The sequence below is a fragment of the Trachurus japonicus genome, chromosome 13 (assembly GCF_045865225.1).
Source record: "Trachurus japonicus isolate A0001 chromosome 13, Traja_1.0".
NCBI classification, from domain to species: domain Eukaryota; kingdom Metazoa; phylum Chordata; class Actinopteri; order Carangiformes; family Carangidae; genus Trachurus; species Trachurus japonicus.
This window is the reverse complement of record NC_140919.1, coordinates 44,323,335-44,342,951: the sequence shown is the minus strand read 5'-3', so window position 1 is coordinate 44,342,951 and position 19,617 is coordinate 44,323,335. Positions and strand designations below refer to the sequence as shown.

The 19,617-nt window shown below is 42.8% G+C and overlaps 1 long non-coding RNA gene across 1 annotated transcript; it reads right to left on the bottom strand.

Moving 5' to 3' along the window:
* Positions 1-8,056: 8,056 nt before the first annotated feature.
* On the bottom strand, positions 8,057-12,419 carry LOC146976710 (uncharacterized). Its single transcript, XR_015037397.1, has 5 exons — positions 12,187-12,419; positions 10,901-10,955; positions 10,412-10,496; positions 10,057-10,149; positions 8,057-8,201 (listed from the first exon to the last, which is right to left on the bottom strand). It is a non-coding gene; the product is annotated as an uncharacterized LOC146976710 (long non-coding RNA).
* Between the last annotated feature and the right edge of the window lie 7,198 nt (positions 12,420-19,617).

Genomic DNA, 19,617 nt, shown 5'->3' with positions numbered 1-19,617 from the left:
TTTAATTTAATTTAATTTAATTTAATTTCCTTTATTTGTTTAAGAGGGACAGTGTACATCAATGAACATTTTAAAAGAATAAAATGTAAATGCACCCAATTATAGCCAAAAGGCTAATTTCCGTTGGCAGTCCCCCTGCCTGATGGAGCATGGCAATAAAACATAAAACAAAGGTATATAAAAAGTTACATTAAGACACATTAAGACAGATAACACAGATCGCTACACAACAATACGCCTTATCCCCCACCCCTCCGACCCACATGCACGTACGCACCTATAACACATTACTGTTTCAAATATACATTAACAGGTAACAGTACCACAGTATCAGTACGCAGTACCACAGTATCAGTACACAGTTACACAGTATTGGTACATTAATGGCGCATTTCCACTAGCACGGCTCGGCTCGGTACGGCTCGGCTCGGCGCGCTATTTGCGTGTTTCCACTAGCACGTAGTACCTGCAACCAGGTAGACTTTTGGTATCACCTCAGCCCTGGTTCCAAGCAGCCGAAGCGTTACTAAAACGTGACGTCAGCCGACTGCCTTCCACTGATTGGCCGATGAGTGTCGTCACTGGAAGCGACGACCGACAACAGAAATGTTCCTGCTGAAGCTGTTATTACCAGAGAATTTCTAATATTTAGACTGGCTCTGTTATTACGTGACTTTATTAAGTTTTAATATTTTTTCATGCGAGAAAGTAACTGTTTAGATCCCCATGTGCGGTTAGTTTATCCAAACGACGGCTGTTTAGAAGTTTGCCCCGATGTTTTTGGGAGAAGTGAAGCTCCTGGTCCGAGCAGCGACCGCGACATCACAGAGGCAGCAGCCCGGCTCCTGACGTGCTCCGCCGGCCAGCCTACCATCGTCACCCCGAGGAGAACAGACCGCTAATTAACTTCCCCGATGGCTTTTTAGAGGTTTACCACCGGCTGGTTAAACTCTTAAATGTTGGTCTCATTGATGAAATCTAACAATTGTGGCTGTAGCAGCAGTTTGTTTGTGGTTAGAAAGAAGAGCAGCACTGCCTTGGGGTCAGCCTACGCACAGAAAACACCACATTACATCAATAAATAAATGTTTTACAATGAACCAGGCCGATCTCAGAGCTGGCAAGACTCTCCGGTAAGGCATATTGAACGGTTAAATGCCGTTAACGGGACGAGAGCAGTCAAAACGGCGGTTTAAAGCTAGCTACAGCGAGGGTAGGTTCACTTCCTGTTTACAAAGTAAAAGCACCAATTCTATCGTAATGGCTTTCCTTATGATAAAAGGCAACGGGTATTTTATTTTGTGAAAATAACCGGAAGTGCGTTGCTCACTACGGCTAGCTTTAGTAACGCCGACTTCGTCGAAACAAAATTGTAAACAGCTGGTATTTTGTCATATTTTCAACACGTTGGGGATCTAAACGACTACTTTCTCGCCTGAAAATGTTTCAAATGTTGCTAAAGTTATATATTTACAGAGTTTAGAGCGTTGCTCGGCGCCGTGTAAATGACGTCACGGCGGCACTAGTGATACTCAGTTGTAATGGAAACACAACCAAACCGAGCCGTGCCGTGCCGTGCCGAGCCGTATCGAGCCGAGCCGTGCTAGTGGAAATGCGCCATTAGAGTGATCACATGCCTGGTTGGCTCTAAGCCATACCTTCAGGCGGCCCTTAAAAGTAGACAGAGTAGGGCATTCCTTTATGGGCAAAGGTAGTGTGTTCCAAACCGTAGCTCCCATCGTAGACAGGGCATTTCGACCGAAAGAGGTCTTCCTGTACGGAACCACACAGTCCCTGTTAGTGATTGACCTGGTAGTCCTAGTTTGTTTAAATGCAATAAACTCTTTAAGTGGAGATGGCGCCAGGCCATGAAGTACTTTATATATTAGGCATGCAGAGGAGAATTTACAAAAATTAGGAAAACTCAGCAATTTATATTTCACTAGAATATTACAATGATGGTAAGATACCGTTTTTTTGTCTAAGATTTTGAGTGCTTTTTTGTACAGAAGCTCAACTGGTTTCACGATAGTAGATCCGGTCATAGACCAGCTGGTGATACAGTAGCTTAAATGAGAAAAAATCATAGAGTGCAGAAACATCAAAGCGGCTGCTTGTGACAACGAACCTCTGATTTGCCTAAAGTTGCTAAGGTGATATTTAATTTTTTTTGATAACGTTTTAACATGATTTTTAAATGAAAGTTTAGAGTCTATAATCACACATAAATATTTAGGTGTCTATAATCACACCTAAATATTTTTAAACTCTTCTCAGTGATTCTTGTAAACTTCTTCCTCTTCCTTTAAAGATGGAAGCGTCGATTATTACAGGACAAAAACCACGGTGACTTTTACTCAGCTGCTGATGAAGGACGAGGCCTAATATCACCAAGATAAAAGTCTCTGAGCCGCCAGCGTCACTGAGGAGAAAAACACATTCACTGTTCATGTTCAACTTTACAGGCTGTTTGTGAGCTGCTCACAGCTAAACACACACACAAGAAACACAACTGGAAACAAACATCATGTTGTACGGACGCTGAATAGAATGAATTACATGTGATTTCTTTTTCTTTGTGTTTTCACTGAATCAAATAAAACAAAATGTGAATCAGTTTTATATGTGATGTGCATTTCCTGCTGATGTAGAGCAGCACAAAACCCATCAGCTACTAATCCTACCAGACAATGACTTTTATGTTACCATGACGCTGATTCCATTATTAAACTGTATTCATCTCTGTCCTGTAAATAATCTGATGTGAAATAAATAAAAATTGTAATGTAAAAAAGAATCAGTAAATAAATAAATTAATAAACAAACATTTACATTTGGATTTTTTTTAGATACATTTCCTGGCAAATTTTTATTTATTTATTTATTCCTCAAGTTTTGACTAAAATGTCTCTCCATAGGTGTCGACATCTTAAGGTCTTTGTGTAACACACTTCACGGAGGCTGTAGCTTCAGGTTGGCCTAGCGTGCCTGTTTTATATCGAGCATGTCAACAACAACAGAATCACAATGTCTTCACTTCCGCTATCTGTGCGTGTCAGCAACATACAAACTCCCTCTGCTGTCGAAATGTGGTAATGACACGATAGTGTCCTGATTCATCACCAACAAGCTTACACATAGTTACTAATCAACATCCTTAAAACATAAACATAGTTTATCTGCTGACCGACCCAATTACTGTAACTGTAAATGTAAATATAATGTAAATGTAAACAAATTAATATAAACAACAAATAAACAAATATATGGGGGTGCCTCGTATACCTTGTATTTAAACACTATTCTACACTCTCCCCTCCAAAATGAAATGGCGTCCCGACAGTATGAGATGTTCAGTTCACATTATGATTTAACAGTGCACATGTGGTGTAAATGCATTGCATAAAGGAAGTTCATGTCTATGAAGGAGTCAAGAGTTCATCAATGTCCATGAAGATGCACAACTGCAAACAGTCCATCACATGACATCCATCTCCTGTTAATGTCACGTGTTTTCAGCAGATGTTATTGTGCACGATAACAGTCCACTGTCACCTCCGCCATGAGCGCGGGTATCTGCATCTTTCCTGAGAGTAAGGTACTTTACATAGCAATAACCTCCTTTCTAAATCGACATGTGACACAGTTTCCAAGTCACCTCACTGCCTGACATTTAAATTAATAAGTGCTTATGTCTATTTAGATAACCTGTATAACACTTTTCATATAACTCTTAAATAACATATTACAACATATTCAAACTCTTCTTATAACTCTGTTCTTTACTCAATCATGTGACGTGGTAGGCTGTCCTAACCTATGGTACGTAAACACCATTTTTGGTTTTCTCATTCTGGAAGGATACTTTCTCTGTGAGACAGGAGGATGATCAGGATCTTCCTCTTCATCACTGGATGCTGATTCAGGAGACTGTTCTTCCCTCTCCCTCTGAGTGTGAGATGTCTCAACATTCTGTTCTGGCGACTCTATTACTTCCTCCTCTGGTTCCATCTGTTGTCCCATGCTGTCCTCTTCGTGATGATCATCCACCACGTCTTCACTGTTGGGATGGAACTCGTGCGCCTCTGCCCTCAGAGTACTTTCCACTTGTCTGTCAGATCCCTGTTTCAGTCCGATGATAGATTGCCAGCTGTCCTCATCCTCATCTCCTGAGCTGTATTCTTTTTCCTCATGTCTCTGTTTGTTTTTTATCTGTCTCTTTTTTGCAGGTGTAGGAGGTGAGTCCACTTCTTCAACAGGGAGGAAGTCACATGGTAACATCAGATTCCTGTGCATGACTCTCACACGTCCCTTTCCATTTTCTGGTTTGAGTTCATACACTGGACTGTCTAGGTGCTTCCTCTGTGTGACAACATATACTCTATCCTCCCAGAATGATCTCAATTTCCCTGGGCCACCTTTTTCATTCAGGTTCCGGACCAGCACTCTGCATCCTGGTGACAACTCAGCACCATGTACCTTCCTGTCATAAACTGTTTTTCCTCTCATTCCCTCTTTGCAGGCTGATTTGGATGCCAGCTTGTAGGCTTCAGTCATTCTTGTCCTCCACTTCTCAGCATAGTCTCTGTGGGATGAGCTCTGGTCTTTTGCTGTGAGGCCAAACATGAGGTCAATAGGGAGTCTGGGGTTGCGACCAAACAGGAGGAAATAGGGTGCATAGCCAGTGGCCTCGTTGCGCGTGCAATTAAAGGCATGGATCACTTTTGCCAGTGATGACTTCCAATCTGCCTTAGCAGCCTCTGGCAGGTTCCTGAGCATGGCCAAAAGTGTCCTGTTGAACCTTTCTACCTGGCCATTCCCCTGCGGGTGGTATGGCGTAGTCCTGGACCCCCTCACTCCACTGAACTCCTCTAGCTTGGCAAACAGCTTATTTTCAAATTCTTTGCCCTGGTCATGATGGAGTCTTGTGGGAAACCCAAACCTTAGCACGAAATCTCCATATATCTTCTCTGCAGCTGTTTTAGCTGCTTTATTGCGGCAGGGATAAGCCTGGGCAAACCGTGTAAAATGATCCATCACAACCAGGATATATTCATATCCTCCCTTAGATTTTTCTAGGTGCAAGAAATCAATAGAAACCAACTCGAAAGGATACGTTGTGATGATATTTGTGAGTGGAGCTCTGGTTGGTCGGTTTGGACGCTTGTTTTTCAGACAGCTGCAGACTCGTGTGATGTAATGCTCAACATCCTTTTGCATGTGAGGCCAGTGAAAGCGGTCTCTGATGAGGTTTACTACTCTCTCTACTCCTAGATGGCCCATCTCTTCATGGAGTTCTTTGTAAACCAGCTGATGGTACTTTTGAGGAAGGAGCAGTTGTGAACGGCTGGCTGTCTCTCTGTACAACAGTCCATCATCACCGAGGTGCAGTTTATGTCTCTCCCTTACCAAAGCTGCTATTTTTTGATTTTGGGGGCATTTTCCACACTTTGGCCACTGCTTTGATGTCACATATTTGAACACCACTCCAATCACAGGATCCTCTTTTTGAGCCTCTCTCAGCACTGTTTTAGGGATCTTCCCCACGGATGTCACCTCATTGCTTTCCTCTTCTAAAGCTGTAGCAATGGTCACTGGGCAGAGCCACGGGTCACTCTCTTGTGAAACCATCACAGCCTGAGTAACACTGTTCATCACATCAGGCTGTACAGCTTGTGTGCATGTCGACATGTACTGCTCCATATCCATAGGCATGCGCGAGAGACCATCAGCATCCCCATTAACTCTGCCAGGGCGGTACTTGATGGAGAACTGGAAATCAGCGAGCTCAGCTACCCATCTATGGGTGGTTGCGTTTAGCTTGGCTGTAGTGAGCACATACGTGAGGGGATTGTTATCTGTATAAACTGTGAATGGTGGTGAATAAAAGAGATAATCCCTGAACCTCTCACATATTGCCCACTTCATAGCTAGGAATTCCAGCTTTCCAGAGTGAAGATGGTAGTTTTTCTCTGGGGCTGTCAAAGTTCTGGACCCATACGCAACCACTACTAATTTTCCCTGCTGTCGCTGGTAAAGCACTGCCCCCAGCCCCTCTTGCGAGGCATCACAATGTAAGGTGAATGGCTGTTCAAAGTCAGGATACCCTAACACTGGTGGCTGAGAGAGAAAGTCTATGAGCTGGCAGAGTACCTCTTGATGTTTTGCTGACCATGTGATAGGATGAGAGGACGGCAACTGGCCTCCACCTGGTTGTCTCTTTCTGTCTCGTCTGGTTTGTCTGCTCTTCTCCTTTGCTGGTTTATCTGAGGAGAGAAGATCATAGAGAGGCTTTGCAATGCGTGAGAAGTTTGGGATGTAACTGCGATAATATGAAATAAATCCCAGAAGCTTCCTTAACTCCCCTATTGTGGTCGGTGTCCGCTGCTTCAGGGCCTGCACTGGAGCAATGTCTGCCGGATCCATAGTGTGACCATCTTGGGTGACCATCCTCCCCAGAAATCTCACTTGATTTTTAAATATTTCACATTTTCTGGGGGTCAGTTTGACTCCGTGGCACTGATAGCTGCGCAGCACACTCCTCAAATCATTCAGGTGATCTTCAAATGTTTGAGAATGGACTAAATTGTCATCCAGGTAGGGCAAGCATATTTCATCCCTGAGGCCTGTTAAGCATTCCTCCATTGATCTCTGAAACTCTGCTGGGGCAGATGATAACCCGAAGGGGATTCTCACCCACTCATACAGACCCCAGGGCGTGATAAATGCAGTGAGAGGGCGGCTTGACTCTTCAAGGAAGCCCTGGTGATAGGCTCTTCCTTGGTCCAGGACTGAAAACCAGGAACTTCCTCTCAAGCTGTTGAGCATATCTTGTATGCGGGGTATTGGATGGCGGTCGGGGATGGACTTTTTATTTAACTCTCTATAATCGATGCACAGACGGAGACTTCCATCCTTTTTCCGTACACAAACGATGGGACTGGAGTATGGAGACTTGGACTTTGTTATCCAGCCTCTGTTTAACAAGTCCTCCAAGTACTCTTTAACTTCTTTGTGAAGGGGCTTAGGGACTGAAATGTATGTGCGTCTTACAGGTGTGGGGTCACTGAGGCGAATCTTGAGCTGGAGCGAGGGGATGGTGCCCACATCATATTCATCACGAGCGAAAGCTCCACATTCCTCTCTCAGAAGCTGTTTGACCTGCTGCTGTTGTGGCAGGGGAAGGTGACTGAGGGGAACAGGTGGGTCCCACTTGTGTTCAAGCTCATCTTTTGTTTCACATCTTTGTGTCTTCCCCATTTCCTATTTTAGGTGCTGGTGTCTGTCCTGCCTTTGGAGTCTCTGCCTCTGTCTGATGAACTTCAACTGGCTTTGTATCTGCAGGGTAGATGGTTTTGACCCACTGTGTTTGTCCCAGTATAGTTCTTGGGGGTAACAGGATGTTATGTGTAGTGCTGTTTGTGACTGGAATATTGACACGTGACCAGTTCCCCCTCTGCAGACGCACTACCCCCACATAGCAAAAGGAGTCCGCCGCGGACCCGCCGCGGATGTAGCGCGGCTTCCGGAACGGACCCGCGAAACGGACCCGTATCGGAGTCCACTTGCACTCCGTGACGGATCCGCTATGAAGGCGGATCGCGGACCCGTCCTGGATCCGCGCTGCATCCGGTCCGCATCCGCGATTTAAATCATACCTCCGCGGCGGGTCCGTTCGGGGCCCGCAAATCCGCCGCGGATCCGCAACGGACTCATAATAACCCTCTGGCACGGGTCCGTTTGGGACCCGCAACGGACTTATAAAATACCTCTGGCCCGGGTCCGTTTTGGACCCGTTCATCATTTTCAAAATCTCCATAAAATAGCTTAAACTAAAACTATAACTATGCCTAGCCTAGACTTCTACACCAAGCTTAAATCTGCATTGCCTTGCATTTTTAACCCAACACTATTGTCAATATACAGAAAAGGTTCAAGTCAAGACATCAATTTACTGTACAAAATGAGGCTACAACTTCAATGAAATGTGAAGCTAAAATATCAGAAAATGAATAACTGGTGAACGACAAGAAGTTCAATACAAATATTGTTTATTCTTTTAAAGTACATGCTACTGGGGTTCTCGCGTGGATGGAGGCGGGACACGTCTCCTCGCTGCACAATCTGCCGCAAGGTGGATGGCGTGTTTGGTCACCTCGTCATCTGTGGCTGACCTGTCACTGTATTTTTTCTTACAGCACCTGTAATCAAACAGACAGATATATAGGGAGTCAAGGTCATACCATGTTTAATTTCGAGCAAAAAGAAAAAAAGACATCAAACGTTAAAAAAAAAAAAAAAAACAGCTGATCGCTTATGTGACAGGGTGAGGGTAAATAAACACAGCTGATGTGAGCGCAGACCTGTCAAAATGCCCTGTCCTGCGTCAGGCGTAACTTAATATGAACGCAGCTCAAAGCGCCTCTCGCGGTGACCAAGCTCAGATAAATACATTGGATCAGCTGTAGTTTATCGCGTGTCCTCCCGCATAAAGCCGCAATATACCGGAGCTCCTAAAAAAAAAAAAAAAAAAAAAACGCTACGTGCGGCAGAGCTGAAAACAGCTGAGTTCTCCTCTACTACAGCTGAACAGCTGACATGTGGTCAAGACGTACAGAGACCTGTCACAGTGTCACCTAAACTTCAACCTCAGACTGTCTGCTTCCTAGATGATCACACAGGGAGAGCATGAATGTGTGATGAGTTGTGTTACAGAGTCCTGTATCAATGTTTAGGCTTATTCGTCAGTGCTTTATGTTGTCATGATAATTAATAGGCCTATATGCTGAGAAATAAGATTGTAAATAAAACAAATCCTACAGGGAAGACCAATTTATGTTTAACGAATCAAATATTGTTTTGGTCATAGTAACTGATAATAAATAGGCTGTTTAATTCTCTCTCTCACACTTTGAGAGTTTGCGGTGCTGACGAATGTAGTCCGGTTAGTTGGCTGGGGTCACGAAAATAAAGCGTTTTACTTCTCAAAACAATATGCGTTCAAAAGAGTGATACATTTGCATCACAAAACCGTTGTCCACAAAAAAGTCTGACCTCACAATCGCTTGCTGCTATTTTCTCTCCCTCCGTATCACTGCGCGCTGCCGCCTCTAGACGGCTGTGCGCATTTCCATCAGCTGTTTCATGGAGTTTATTGCTCGGATAGTTCACGTAAACATATCTGATTATGACACAAGTGATGAAGCCATCCCTTGTTTTAGCACAGAGCCAAGGGGAGACCTTTATGAACCTGATGTGATGCTGAACCTCGTCAGATGGAGTTAGAACGGGCAGACACAGAGAGGAGGGACAGGGAAGCAACAAGCTGAAGTTAGACCACAGCTGCAGCTGTGACAGACAGGGTGACCGGGTGATGATCAGTAATGCAGCGCAGTCCGTGATGGAAGATCAGCCCGACAAATGTACACACTATCAGGACGATTATTTTTTCTTGCCGTTATAAAATAGCGAGCCTACACACCAGCCACGTCCACTCTGTTAGCTGGCTCAGCTGACCGGTGGTCAGATGGTGGTTAGATCTTCACATGTTGAACAAAGTGCATCCAAACGCCAGGCTAAAGAAAGAGCGAGGATCCTCTGACAGCTGCAGGTGAGCTACACGTCAGCTGGCTGCAGAGGAGTGCTGTTCTTTTTTTTTTTCCAGCAGCACCATCCTTGGAGGTGATGCACGCTGTCTGTCTGTATATTTGTTGGTCTGATCTTCCACCATGGACTGCGCTGCAACGATCACTCTTCTCTGCTCTAACCTCTTTCCTACAGTCTATGGAACTCCATCTGATGAGGTTCAGCATCACATCAGGTTCATAAAGCTCTCCCTTTAGCTCTGTGCTAAAACAAGGGTATAGATAGATATCAAAAGACCCGAACTATCCCTTTAATGAAAAATAAACACACACTTTGATATTAAGATCACTACCATATTATCCTACAACTTAGCTGACTGTAAAGTAATTACAATGAGTAGATGTTTTAAAGTTTATATAAAATACGAAAGATAACATCTCAACATACTAAACCTAAGTAATAGCTACTTACCACATACTCTCTCAATAGATTCTCCGGGTCCTCATTCAGGTAAACGCAGAGGGTCTTTAGGACGCATTCTCTTCCCAGATCCACGTCATCATCCTACGGCAGAAAAGCAGAGGGAGAAGTTATGTTGTTTGAGTTCATGTCTGTGAAAATTCTCATTTGTCCTGGTAAAAGGCATTTTTGTCTTGAAGACAATCAGTTGTTACACCCCCAACCCAGAGAGTATATTTACTTCATCCATTGGTGCAATGATGCCCCCTATTTCTTTTTCATTACTGAGTAATTGTTTAAAAATAATATACATTAATGAAAAAAAACAATAAACTCAGAAAACAACAAATGATTTAGTAATACTCACCACTACTGCAGAGCCTTTGACACAGCACCCTGAGACATGTCAAATATTGCACAGCAACTGAACACCCTTTACACTGCCACATTCACTAGAGAAAGAAAGACAAATGGAAATTGGTTTAGTTTGTGGTGCCATATTATATTGTGTTGTAATGAAGACTGATTATTAGACATATCTCTCCAAAATAGTTTCAACAAAAAAATGAACATTAGAATCTTAAAGGCAATAGGACTTGCAGTAATTATCTTTACTCACAATATTAAAAAAGGAATAATATCATAAAAGAAGGTCAGACAACAAATGTAGCCTACAGGGACATCGATCTGCATCACCTGTTACAACAGAGCTGCGCAAAAGAGAAAAAGTGATCGCCCCCGAGAGCATTGTAATCATATCGGTTAACAAGCGTTGGTTATCATCAGTCAGAAAAAAAATTCAAAATGTGCATCCCTAAAACCAACAAAAGCAATTGAATAGTAGGCTAATACTCACCACTACACAGCAGCACCCAGAGACATGTCAAATATTGGCCTAGCTGGAGGATTATCTACACAGTAAAAAATAGAAAAAATGTTGAAAAAAAGTCAAGTATGTGGGTGTGTAGACAACATAAACTCAAGGCAGGACATAGAAGACACAAAATAGCTAACTTTAGTTGACTTAAGCTTAGCAAAAATGACAGCCCTCATTATTTAAAAAAAAAAGTAAAAAAAAAAAAAGAAAAGCTGTGTGCCCGCCCCTCCTCCCCAGCGAATTAAACATAGCCTATTTATGACCAAAACAATATCTGATTATATTTGATTCATTAAACACAAATTATTGGTCTTTCCTGCTTGATTTACAATCTTGTTTCTCAGCATATATTAATCATCATAAAGCACTGACAAGCTTAAACATTAATATTGCCAGTGTGCATGGCATGTGTGAGTATGTTTGTACTGCTGCTGTAACTTGTGAATTTCCCCGTCGTGGGATGAATAAAGGTAGAGGGAGTGCTGTTGTACTGTATATCAGCACGGGTGTGCGGCCTCGTGCCTACGACCGAATCACACCCGTGCTGATATACAGTACAACAGCGCCGTTAGCCGCTCGGCTAGCGAAAAGTCACGGAGAATTAAGACATGAGGAGCAAAGAGAGGCTTAAAAAAGTCATTCTAAACTCCGTAACGTTGGAGTTGGTTGCCCTCTTCATAAACATTACGGTGTTTTTTATTTTTTAAATAAAAGCCGAGCGGCTAACTAGCCGTTAGCGGCTAACTAGCTAACGGCTAGTTAGTTTTAAAGAAAAGAAAATAATTATTAAAAAAAAAACAACAACACCGTAATGTGTATGAAGAGGGCGACTCGTAATTACTGGGAGTCGGAACACCGGGCATAGCCTACTTAAATCGAGGAAATGGGAGGTCGAGGTCGGAGAAATAGCAGCTAAGTTACATAAGTTACCGCTAGCATAGGGTAACGTTACACAGCATAACAGCTGCGATACATTAAAACAGATAACCATAACGTTACCAAATAACAATGTGTGTTTTTTAGTCACACAACCACAACATATTCTCCCGAAATTGCCATCCCATTTTAAAACAAAATAGCTACAGACGTGCATCATCACATCTCAGCTAGAAGCTAACCTAGCCTGTTGCACAAAACTACAAAAGTTCTAACAGTGCTAATATCAAACAACGTCATTACAAGCATTAATATACATGACGATTAAAAACACAAAGGCCAATGTTTACTGTGAATGTCGCAATACATCAATAAATCAATAAACTTACTAGAGGCTTCAGCACAACCGTGTCCCAGCAAAGAAAGATGACTCCTCTAGTCTCGGCTCGGTGTGGACTACTGTGTTCGACCGTTACAGTAAAGGCGCGTCCGTGTCCACACGTCCGACACGGGTCCGTTCGGGATCCGCTGTTTGACGGTAGAATAACGGCTCTGCCTGGAGGCGGGGCTGATCCTCTAGGCGGCGGCCAAACGAATGTGACAGTCACGCGGGTTTGGTGACTTGAATGCGGATCCGCGTCGGAGTCTCCTGCTGTGTGGGCCCCTTCTTCCATTTGTATCCCCTCCGGCAACAGAGCAGGTGGACAGGGTTCAAATGAAACATCTTGCTGCTCTGGGAGTGTGCCTGCTCTAACACTACACTTCACTGTTCTTGTCTGGCCTGCTGGAATAGATGTAACCTCCCTACCCACTTTTACAGTGCCTTCACCAAGTCCATCGTCCCCACTTCTCATTACTTTCAGAAATACCTCTGTTTTTTTACAGTCAAAGGAGAATGCTGCACTGACTGCATCTGTAACAACACATGGTGGTTCTATGCCCCTTGCTAACACAAACTCAATCACGTTATACCCAATGATTGGCTGCTCTGCCACCCCATCTTCATCTGATACCAAGACTGGCACTAGGAGTTCCAGCTGTTTGGCGTTCTCTGATGGTAACTTGAATGTGATTTCGACCCACCCAGAAAAAGGAATTGGTGTCTGATTCACTGCCCGTGCATTTAAGAGATCTGGGTCCACAATCTCAGCTAGATCCCTGACTGGAGCATGTGGAATTTGCTGTTGTCTCCATTTCTCATTCATGAGACAAACTTGTGACCCAGTATCCCACAAAGCCTTGGTTTCAACCTCATCTATCAGGCAAGTGATGATGTACTTTCTCCCAACTAAGCTGAGTAGCTGTGCTCTTTGTTTTGGGGAAATGAGATTGACACTAACTGCTTAATTTTTTTGCAAAGCAGTGTTGTGTGCTTCAGCTGCCATTTTTGCTTCTAGGTGTTGAATTCTGTCAGTGACTAACTTGTACATGCCTCTATACTGTTCATTCTGATTGTCTTTTTCGGCAGGTGGTGTTGGGATGGCTGTCACAGTGTTAGCTGACATATTTACGTGTCCTGGTTTTTCAGGGTTTCTCCTTCCGGTCCGACATCCCCGAGACAGATGACCACTTTGTCCACATTTGAAGCAATGGTTGCATTGCTCTCCTTTGTTGTTGTCTTGGCAGGTTCTGCAGGCCCGTCTCCCGCTTGCTCGCTGCTGCACAGAAGATCTAGGAGACTCAAACATGACCTTTTTAATTTCTTCCACCTCTCCTTTTAACTGTTTGATGATATCAAGGAGTTCAGAATCTGCATGAGTCATGGGTGGTTGTGTTTTGACTGTTTTACCTTTTGTGAATGTGGAGGATGCCCGTTCTTGACCACCAACTGCTCCCACTGTGGCCTCTGGAGTTGCCTGTGCATCAGCTTTGATTTCTCTCACTTTTAGTTCTTTGCTGTTCTTTTTGAATTTCTGTTGTCTTTCCCACTCAAGACTGGCTGCCTCATTTGTCTTTGCGATCAACACATCATCAGTGACGGTTACATCATCCAGGTAGGTTTTGAGCTGGTATTTTACATTGTCACTTATGAGTCCCGTCCCCACAACTCTAAGGAACTTCTTTTGCACTAAGTCACGGCCATACTGTTCATCGGCACCGGGTTCTCTGGATGCAACTAACAGTCTCTCCTTCAGCTCTATGGCCCTGAAGAGGAAGTTCTGGGGTGACTCATTGCTGTTCTGGGTGACGTTTATCAGGCGATGGTATAGGTCAGTGGAGCTATCTTCTTTGTAATGGCCCTTTAAAATGGTGCGCAGTTGGGCAAGAGTGAGGTCAGACTTGATTTCCAACATATCCCGCAAGTTCAGCCCTGGGCTTATGGCCCTTACCACTGCTTCAATAATTTCTGCCTCACTGTGTTTTTTCTTTACCCCCCATGTCAATCTGATGGACCAAGTTAGAATATGACAGTTTATCTTTCTGCCCCCTTTCTCCAATCTGACCATTTATTTTAAATTCTCTCCTAATTGTCACTTCTGGTGGTTGGGTGGCTAATGGGGTAGCTTGGGGATGTAATAGCACATTGCTAGGTTGCTGCATGTTTACTTTCTTTGTTAGCCTGGTCATTTCATTTTGCAATGTCTTTGTAGCATCTTGAAAACTCAGTTGGAGTGCTGCATATCGCTCCTCGAGACGTGCCAATGCGGCGACGTCCTCACTAGCACTGTCTTCATCCGTCCTATGTGTCTGTTTATCTTTTTCCTTTATTTCTTTAGCAGTTGCAATCAACCGGACCAGAAATGCAGATGCCACCTCCTCTTCTTCATCATCTATGGCTGTATCAGCCGTTTGGCTAATTAATCTTATCAGCGTGTGCTTCTTTGACTCTTTTTCCGTAGCGATTTTAGCTTGAAAACACAGTTCTTGTAGCTGCTCACACTGTAGCTGCACCAGGGACTCACTCAACTCGTCCTGCAGCCTTTCCAGCTCCATTTCGCCGTGGTTTCACTCTCTCAGAAGCACTGCTGATCCCACTTCTGACACCAATTTTTGTAACACACTTCACGGAGGCTGTAGCTTCAGGTTGGCCTAGCGTGCCTGTTTTATATCGAGCATGTCAACAACAACAGAATCACAATGTCTTCACTTCCGCTATCTGTGCGTGTCAGCAACATACAAACTCCCTCTGCTGTCGAAATGTGGTAATGACACGATGGTGTCCTGATTCATCACCAACAAGCTTACACATAGTTACTAATCAACATCCTTAAAACATAAACATAGTTTATCTGCTGACCGACCCAATTACTGTAACTGTAAATGTAAATATAATGTAAATGTAAACAAATTAATATAAACAACAAATAAACAAATATAAGGGGGTGCCTCGTATACCTTGTATTTAAACACTATTCTACATTTGCACACTGAGTCCGTTCTTTTCGCATGCATTTTTCGTACCCGTCATCCGACAAAAAACGTTACACACAGGCTCCTTGCACACTGAGTCCGTTGTGTTTTATTCGCATGCGTTTTTATTTTGTGTTCCAAATTCCGGAGAGGGAGACAAAAATCATCACGCATTGATGCACTTTGTGGTTCTCTCACTTGTCGATTAATGAAAGAGAGAAATGAAAATATTGTGTCCATCCTGAGAGGAGCCATAGCGAGGGGATCTGCTGCTTGTAAATGAGCAGCAGGACTATCATGATCACTTCAACACTTTATTTTAGGATGTCAATGTTCCAGTTTGATAGATATTGATCATTAGCTCACACATTAAACAGAAGACGATCAATTTCCATGATCCTGAACAGCGGCTGTCACATGCGTGCACGCGCGCACACACACACACACACACACACACACACACACACACACACACACACCCACCCCTCTCTCTCTTTTCACGGATGCGAAAAACGCATTAAATTGAACCTGTTCCGAAAACTTTAATGAAAAAGTTTCGGATTTGGTGTGTAAACATGATCGACACAACATGAGGTAGAATTTATTTTTTGACGTGCTGCAATTTTGGACGAAAAAAAACAACTCAGTGTGTAAAGGCCTTATTCTGAAATGATTCACTGCTGCCAATGCGCCTCATGGCCTCTAAAGGTGCAGCCTGTAAAATAATCTCTAAAACCCTTGTGTGTACTCACATCAGACTGTAAACACTGATTCTGATTTAAAAAGCTAAAGTTGGAGAAACAACTAATGCAGAGGGAGGATGAGTGTCTCTGCTGTTGTGTGCAGTTTCTTCTGCTTTGCTCACACTAATTGACAACAACACATTGTCAAACTTCCCTGTTGCTCCTGTGTCTTCTACCTCTGCTGCTCATTGCTTATTGCTGCTTCTCTGTTCTCCTGTAGTCAACCTAATCTTCTGATGTGCTGGTCTACGATAAATAATGCATACAGGGATTAATAAAGTATTCTTTGACTTTTTGAGATGGTTTCAACTAAAAAACTGAACTAAATAAATGAGAAGCTGAATGTGAAAAGGAGAAGAAGCTCAGAAAGAGGCAGGAGAGTTACTGTACCTGGGATTGTTCTTTTAGGAGCTGAAATTCACCTTTAAAGACCTGGAAAACAGAGACCAGGTTTAGAACTCATCATCTGGATCACCATGGTGACGGCACTGGCAGCTTCTCACTGTCATTAGTTGGGTTTCCATCCACCTTTTCTTATGCGAATTTTGTGAAAATGCGCATAAATACTTGAATGGAAACGCCAGAAATTCGAATAAAGGCAGTAAATGTGCATAAAAGTTTATACGCTTGGAGGGGGGGGATTTGTCAGCGTATCGATTAAAGGAAATGTGAGTTTTTGTGATGGAAACAGATGATGTGAATTGAGGCAGAGTTTGTGGGTGAAGCTGCTGGACTTCACCCAGCGACGCCCCGGTGTCCCAGCTCTCGTCTCTGCACCGCAACACAAACGCTCCGTAACCCGTAATCTTTTGTTTATGACGGTTAAGACTACACAAACACACGCCGTAACATCGTTATGTAACTTATTGATTTTTCACCGGCTTCGTATGTAAACAGATGCACATGGGCGAGAGGAGCGTAACCAGAACAGCTGAAAAGCGAGCAGACTGTCACAGTTCCCGACTGTCTTTCTGTGTAAATATCTCATGTTACAACATGAAAACCTGCGTCTTCAAGTGCGGCCTATATAATATGTACAGTATTTTCTTTTAAAATGTAGCTGGTGCGGCTTATACAGGTGCGTCTATAGTCCGGAAAGTACGTAAATTGTCCATGATGTTGAGTGTCAGCTGAGTGTCAGCTGTTGGATACATTCACGCTCTCTTATGACGTAATCTCACGGTGCACTCCTCCTAATCGCAAAACACTAATGAATGGAAACGGGCATAAATTTGCTTTGCTTTTTGCGCATTTTTACAAAATCCGCTTTTAAATTCGATACGTTTGGATGGAAACCCAACTACTGATGCTTAATAATACAGGAAATATATAACTATAGAACTGTCAGCAGACCAACTGTGTGAATATACATGTCAACATAAAAAACTAAGGCTTTCATATTGTAATCTCTAACGAGTTGTAGTCCGTTACATACAATATTCACCTGTTAGTAACAATGGAAACAGTTTCAACTAAACACTGATTCCTGATGATGATTCAAACAAATGAAGCACAACATCAGTGACTGTAGGTTTAACACATCTGACTTTACTGAACATTATCTTTGTTGTTAGTCAGTGTTGTCGTTGATGAAAATCCATGGTTCAAAGTCTCATTACTCATCCATTTAATCCACTAGCATAGCATTCATCAACACGCAGCATCACATCCACAACGCCGTCGGCTCGGCCCAGAGGCATGATGGGAGTTCCACTACTGCCATATTCAGTGGGCCACATAACACGGAGGTCACCCCGAAAGTCCCGAGCTTTTTCAGTGAATGTGACAGTTGTTGTAATAAAACCTCTTGTAATCTCTGACATGGACGCTGCTCTGCAACAGACTCTACTGTGCATCATTAATAGTAGTGAATAGTGAACTCACCTCTCTCTGCTGCTCTGGTGGCTCCTTACATCCTTTGTTGCAGCCGTGTGGCTCGCTGACAATGTCACTTCTCTCACGTCACATCCAACGTCCTGTCTGTCGTCACGGCGATATATGACACTAGTTGTCATAGTGTTGGATTGAAGATGATTGGCTGGCTCCTACCTTAACCCATAAGCTTCTCCTGTAACTACTATACTCATGTAGTCTGTAGGTTACAGTTGTTATGGTTCTTCAACAGTGGACTGACTGTGTTCCCAGTCATGTTGCTCAGACTAGAGCCAGAAACCAGTCCACTCTGAAACACAGTGAAGTGAGCCTGCAGTCCAGCCTGCTCATGTGACCTTCTACCTGAACACACCACTTTCAGATGAGTGTTCATTCATGTTCATGCCCTGACCCCTTGTGGTTGTTAGGTGGTACTGCGTTACATTGGTAATAATATGAACAGGTGAGTGTTAAATGTTCACTGTTTCAGGTCTGAGTCTCATCATTTAATATCATTTATTATCATTTAAAAACATCAGTCTGTGATTTACTTTAAAACCAAAAGAGAGTAAGAGATTTTTGGTGCCACAATCAAGAAATGATTAAATTGAAAATGTTGCCTCCTTGATTTTTGTAATTCTTTTTTTTATCATTATTTACTTTGAATCCAGAAATCAAATTAATCTGGATGTATCTGATTTGTAATTCTAAACCAAAGACTAGAAACAAAATCACGTGATCAATTGTTTTTTTTGTTTCTGAGAATAACTAATTCTTTTTTTTTTTTTAATCCAGTTTTGAGTTTTGTTTTGCTACTTAATCCTTTCATTTCTCATTTGGCAGAGAGAGTAGCTAGGTACACAGATAAGTGTGAAAAAGTCCAAACAAAATAAACTGACCAAAAAGGCAGCGTTTTCAAATTGAAACAACAGATTTATAGATTCTTTGCTTTAGAAAAAAGAATGATTGATCATGTGATGATACCTAGACCTTCAGTAACTCATCAGCTGTGTAGACGACCATCTTGGTAGCTTAATAAACTTAATACTAATAGATGAATCCTCAGAGTTGTGTATGAGTGCTGGTGGATGTGACTGTCTCTGACCTTTGTGTAGAGTCTGTGTGAACGCTGCCTGAATCCCTGTAGATCAGCTGTGACACATGGGAAGATGTGCTGGCTGATGAATCCAGGTGGACAGCATGTGATGGAGCAGCAGCAGCTGTGATGAGCCTCTGTCATGAGCCTTCATGGAGCTCACAGGTCGTCAGCATCCATGGAGGAGAAGCTGTTAGTGAAGAAAACTCCAGTCAGACCATGGTGAAGCGCACTGATGTTTCCACAAGCTGACCTCCTGCTTTGGACAGGAATTTACTGGACTTTGAGCCATTTTATCAAACACTGTAAAAGATACGGAACATAACATGAATGGAATGATCTAACAAACAGTCAAATATGCCTATTAAGCAGAGAGTTTATTATGATATTACGAATCAGTACAATCACTGCTAACATGTCGCTACATTAAAACAGCATGCTAATCGACCTAATCACATTTATTGCAAATAAAATTAAAATAAATCACACAATACCTTGTTCCCGTCACAGTGAGGAGCTTAATTGTGAAATAATGAAGATCTTTATTATAGAGTCAAATCTGATCACTGTCCTTTGTCTGAAGCCCGCGAAACTCAAACCAAGCTCCAAAACAAGGAGCTACGACTACCGGAAGACCTTCAAAATAATAATAATAATAATAATAATAGTAATAATAATAATAATAATAATAATAATAATAGTCCGTAGCTCTAATGGTAGAAGGACTAACAAAATAAAAGCTTTGTTACTGTTTAAAG